This window comes from Tenrec ecaudatus, chromosome X, assembly GCF_050624435.1.
Source record: "Tenrec ecaudatus isolate mTenEca1 chromosome X, mTenEca1.hap1, whole genome shotgun sequence".
Classification (NCBI taxonomy): Eukaryota; Metazoa; Chordata; class Mammalia; order Afrosoricida; family Tenrecidae; genus Tenrec; species Tenrec ecaudatus.
The window spans coordinates 142,221,112-142,227,111 of record NC_134548.1 but is presented as its reverse complement, the minus strand read 5'-3'; positions in this window follow the sequence as shown (position 1 = coordinate 142,227,111).

The window sequence follows — 6,000 nt, the reverse complement described above, 5'->3', positions numbered from 1 at the left end:
TGGCTGAGCTGCCCTAGGCCTCGTGAGGCACTAAGATAGGTAGGAGGAAGTTCCCTCAGTCACGTGGGACAACAGGAAATATAAGAGCTCCCCCAGGCACACAGGCAGGAATTCCCTGGTAAGAAGTTGGGCAGAGTATCCCCTGTTGGAGGTCAGCAGGGCTTTTCCAGCCACAGGTTAGCTGCACAGGGTGGACCTCACCTAGCTGGGTGTGGGTCAGGCATAATGCCCTAGGGTGAGGGGAGTTGTCTGGAGGTCAGCAGTAGAATGTGAGAGAACAGGAAAGAGACAAAGAGGAGAAAAAAATAAAACGTAAGCCAGCTGAGACTGTGGGGGAATAGAGAGAAGGGAAGGAAGCAAAATAACAATGTAGCTGAGCCCTGATGCCAGCCCATGGGGCTGTAAGGGTTTAGTCCCTTCACTGAGGCAGGCTAGGGTTAACTGTGTCTGTGTTGAGATTAAGGCCCTGGCCAGCTCCAAATAGTCCTGGCTCTGGCTGAGACAGTGGCAGGGGTAAGATCAATCCCTAACTGGCTTCCGGTGTGGTAAGCCAAAAGCCCCCAGCCCCTCAAAACCTTGTGGGTCTGTGCCTACTTATCTTTATGATGCTCCTCTTGTGACCCAGCAGTGTTGAATTTCCCTCTAAGCAACTCTCCTGGGCAGATTTCAGCAGAGTTTCTCTGGTATGTGTTACTCAGTAGCCATGTTTCCGAAAGTTCCTATTTTTGGTTAGAAGTTTTTTTACACATAATTCAATAGTTCAACCATATTCAAAAGACTTGTTTAGTTACCATTATCCATTTTAGAACACTTTCTCCTTTCTTATACTCAATTTTTATTAGCTCCCCATTTCCTCCCAACCTTCCCTGCTAGACCTCGAAGAAACTATTCATCCAGGTATTGTCTTTATAGATTGACTTATCCTAGATTGTACAACAAGAACAAAAAAACCCAATAACAATAACAAAATAAAACCGAGAAAACCTCAGCAGAAAAGAAAGCAGAAAACATAAAAAATGAAAACAAATTTAAAATGGGTGAAAGGGATAGCAAATGGTAAGGGGTTAAATGTTGCCCTAATTATAGCTGCAATAATCCGATTTCCCAAACACTGTTTTTAGCATGATTCTTCACAACCATCGTCTATAGCCAAAGGCAAATCACTGGAGGTTGAATCCACACTGCGACCCTGCAAATGGATTCTGGGATTTCCTCTATAACCTTCTGCAAACTGGGTGCGCAGAACATAAGTTCTAATACTCTTCCTTTCTCCAGTTTTGGATTTTATTGCATACAATTCTTAGATTACATAGGCTGGTGTGCTTCTTCCATGTGGACTTAGCTGACATGTCACGTGGATGACTACTTGTCTACCTTATCATTTACTTCTACATATAAGTTTCATGAAATTCATTTGAGCTAGGTCTTGTTAGATCTGTTTTATAGATGAAAATCTGAGGCTTGCTGTTTTTAGGTGCAGTCAAGCTGGTCCCGACTCCTCGTGACCCTGTGTACAATGGAAGGAAACACTGCCCTGCCCTGCATCATCCTCACAACTATTGATTTGAGCCCATTGTGGCGGCCACTGTGTTCAACCATCTTGTCGAGGGTCTTCCTCTTCTTTGTTGCCCCTCTATCGTATCAAGCATGTCCTATTCCAGAGACTGGTCTGAAGCTTACAGAGGAGAAATAATTTGCTAGAATTAAAACTCCAAGAATCCCGACTCTAGAGCACAAGTTGGTAATTATTATGGGAGCCTGTTTCTTATAATATCCAGCAGAGATAGTATTAGGCCTTTAGCAAACCTAATTTGGATTATTTAGCACTTATTTCATGTTCCATGGCATACATTGGTGGGTAGATTCCCAGGGAAGATGGGAATTAAAAACTTTGTTTTTGAAAACAAAATTTTCCTGAGCAAGGTTTTGTGTGATGAATTTTAACAATAGGCCAAGCCTTTGACATACAACTTAAAAGCATAGTGTCAAAAAAAATGCCTCCACCAGGTAGTCTTAGTTTAAGCAGTTCAATGGGTTAAATTGCATTACATGACACAATAAAAATGTGCGCTGTCTCTTCAGCCAAAAACAGGCTTTTTTTTCTGACTCAACTGTCTACTAGCAAATATGCTTTAGGATTTTTTTCAACCTGTTCAGTTTTGAGCAATACTTACTGACTTATTTCTTTAAAGCTAGTTTTGTACGTTACAAATATTATACCTGCATTGGGAACAATTAGACCTAAGAGACAAAATAAAGGGAAAACGCTATTAATTCAACCACCGTGTTGTGACTGTTGTTAACAGTTGGAATAGAGCCTTCTAAGATTGTTCTTTTGTGAACTATATTCATGTAAATCAGGGGTGCTCACACTTTTTCAGTCATCGAGCAACTTATAAAATGATCAAGTCAAAATGATCTATCAACTACAAAAATGCAAAACATATATATTACATTCATTCATAAATGCATAGAGAATTCTTTATATGTACAATGTATGTTTATGTACTTTGCATAACCACATGAGTCCATATTGCACAACACAATTAACTATGTACATTTTTTTGTCATTACCTGAGTTTTCTCTGATGACTTTCCCTGAATTAGAATGAGCCTAGGATGCATAGTCCGGACGGTAGCTACCGACAGCCAGCCTCAAGCACACTTCCAAATGATCATCAGTCATGGTGGAACGGTACTTGGACATAATGATCTTTATGTGGGAAAAGGCTGACTCACATAAATAAGTAGAACTGAATAGTACAGTCAAGGAGGTAGCACATTTTCTCATGTTTGGGTACTTTCCCTGTACGAGTAAGCTCCAGAAGTGTTCACGGGAGCTCTGGATTTCAGCAGTGTCATCTTGTTGTGTCAAAATCTCCCATTCCGTATGAACGTGATACGTTTTTGTCTTCTTACTTGGTCCAGCTCCCCCACTCAGTTTAATACCCTTTCTTACGTTTAAGAGGAAAAGAACCAAGGTCTAAAAATTGGCGATAACATATCTTGTCAGTTTTGCTCCACTTAATGCAGCTGTTTGCGTATACGTTTGACACCTAAGACTGCATCTGATTGGCTGTGCTGTATAGCAATTAAGTGACGGGATTGATGATAGGCTTACATCTACTATTTTTAATGCCATGCGATCTACCCACACTATATTTGTGATCAACTAGTAGTTTGCGATTGGCATATTGAGCACCCCTGATGTAAATGATTTGCTCCTTTAAAAAATGGGATCATTCTATTTTGTTGTCAATCTTTTTTCAATTGATATGAGGATCATAATTTCCATGTCAAAAGACATAGTTAGATAATGATTCCACATAGTATTTACCGCACATACTCGTGTATAAGCCGAGTTTTTCAGCACAAAAAATTGTGCTGAAAAACTGGGTTTGGCTTACTCACGGGTCAGTGGTACCCCAGCGAGGTGTAACATCTCGTGGGTGATTGCCGTTCCTTCTCAGTTCATTCAAAGCCCCGCTGACACTGCATGCCTTTGAATGTTTGTTTACTCACAACTAACCAATCAGAGCCATCCTATGAAGTGGACTACTCCCATTCGCAGAAGCACCCGTAGTGATTCAGTTACACCGGCAGCTGAACTGGTAAGGATGTGTCTGTGGCTGCGCTCCGTCTCTCCCCTCTGGTCTCTGTGTTAATTCCCATCCTACATTTCCCACCTCAGGCTTATACTCGAGTCAATCAGTTTTTCTGGTTTCCCAGATAATAATTAGGTATCTCAGCTTATACTCGGGTCGGCTTATATTTGAGTATATATGGTAATTCATGGATCAATTCTATATGGATTGCAATTCAATGTAAAGGGAACAAAAATTCACATAACTGAACAGATCGATACCATCATATGATAAAAGGAGAAAAAGTGGAAGTCTTCAAGGCGTTCAGTTTACTTGTATCAAAGCTCATGGAAGCAGCAGTCAAGATATCAGACAACATATTACTTGATCAGATTTGCTGCATGAGATCTCTTGAAAGTGTTACATAGGAAATATGTCACTTTTGAGGACTAAGGTGCTCCTGATGCAAACCAAAACCTAACCCACTGCCATCAAGTCAATTCTGACTCAAAGCAACCCTCTAGAATAGAGAACTCCCCTTTGTGCTTCCAAGACTGTAAATCTTTACGAAAGCAGGCACCCTCATCTTTCTCCCACAGAGCAGCTGGTGGGTTCAAACTGCTGACCTTGTTTAGCAGACCAACACATCATCTATCACATCACCAAAGTTCCTTCGTGTGACCGTGGTATGTTCAATCACCTCATATGTATGCATGTAAAAGTTAGTCATTGAAGAAGGAAGACTGAAGAAATGATACATTTGAATTATAGTGGTGGAGAATATTGAAACGTCTGTGGGCTTCCAGAAGAACAAACAAATCTGTCTTGGAAGATGTACAGCCAAAATGCTCCTTAGAGTCAAGGATAGAGAGAATCGGTTATTATTTGGACATATTATTAGGAGAGACCAGTTCCTGAAAAAGGACATCATGCTTGGTAAATGGGCATTGGGAAAGAGGAAGGCCCTCAATGAGATGGAGTGACACAGCGGCTGCAACAATGGGCTTGAAACTAACAACTGTGAGCAGGTTTGAGGGCAGGGTACTTTTTGTCTCTGATGTCCATAGGCACACTACGAGTTGGTACTGACACAATGGCATCTAACAATAACCACAATGACAAAGTATATATTATATGTTAAAACTTAGCACAGTTCCTAATGAAACAGTGGATGCTCAGAGAAAAAATGACAGAAGTGCACGAGGGAGCTTAAACAGCTTGTGGACACTTCAGGACCAGTGCCATGAGTGGTGATACCGGGACGGTTGGGTGGAAAGGGGGAACCGATTACAAGGATGTACATATAACCTCCTCCCTGGGGGATGGACAATAGAAAAGTGGGTGAGGGGAGACATCTGACAATGTAAGATATGACAAAATAGTAATTTATAAATTATCAAAGGTTCATGAGGGAGGGGGAGAGAGGAGGGAGGGGGAGAAGTGAGCAGCTGATGCCAAGGGCTGAAGTGGAGACCAAATGTTTTAAGAATGATGAGGGCAACGAATGTACAAATGTGCTTTACACAATTGATGTAGGTGTGGATTGTGATAAGAGTTGTATGAGCCCCCCCCAAAAAAATGATTTTTTCAAAAAAGTAGCTTGTGGACAAAATCTGTTATTTTTCCATTCCTTTTTTCCCATTACTGTCTTGAAGTCCCAGTACTATTAGTATTTTCATCTCTTAAATGGCACCAAGTAAAGATCACAGTTTCAAAAATATCACTATCATCACTCTATTAGGAGAATAGCGAGAAAGCTTACTGATATGAACAGAATGGTTATTATTTGAGTTACAGGCTAGGCAGTGTGACCTGTCAGAATCTTCTGTACCAGCTTCTGATGATCACTTACCGTGGGATGACAATGTGGTTTAAAGTCATAATGTGGTGCGGATGATAAATTTCACATGTAGGTAGGACAAGTGAAAGAACATCAATCCCTTGACCTTGCCTTTATGAACTTTACAAAAGTATTCAATACACCAGGGGACATGCACTGGGGCAGTTAAACCAGCCCTGGGCTGTATGAAAATGACAATTGGACAAATTTCTATAATTTTCTGCTTACGTGGATAGTCCAGCACACCAAGATTCATTTTGAGACTCCCCCAACCCCAGTACAATATGACCTCATGGTTCTTCATAAAAATGTGCTTTGCTTTCCAACCACAAATGTGTGGAGCCACTAAAGACCATTTCAAACGAAGAGACAAGTGGAAGGAGTAGCAGAGAGAGCAAGGTGCTGAGGTACGATCAGAATTGCGGTGACTCTTGTTGAACAAAGTCTATAGCTCATGAATTTGAGGCAGGTTTGCAAATAAGGATAGCACATGCTCTGTAAATAGCAGCTGTTGCCACAAGCCAAAGGGCAGTGTTTACATGAATTCTGTGGCAAGGACTATTGACCGAGCATCGA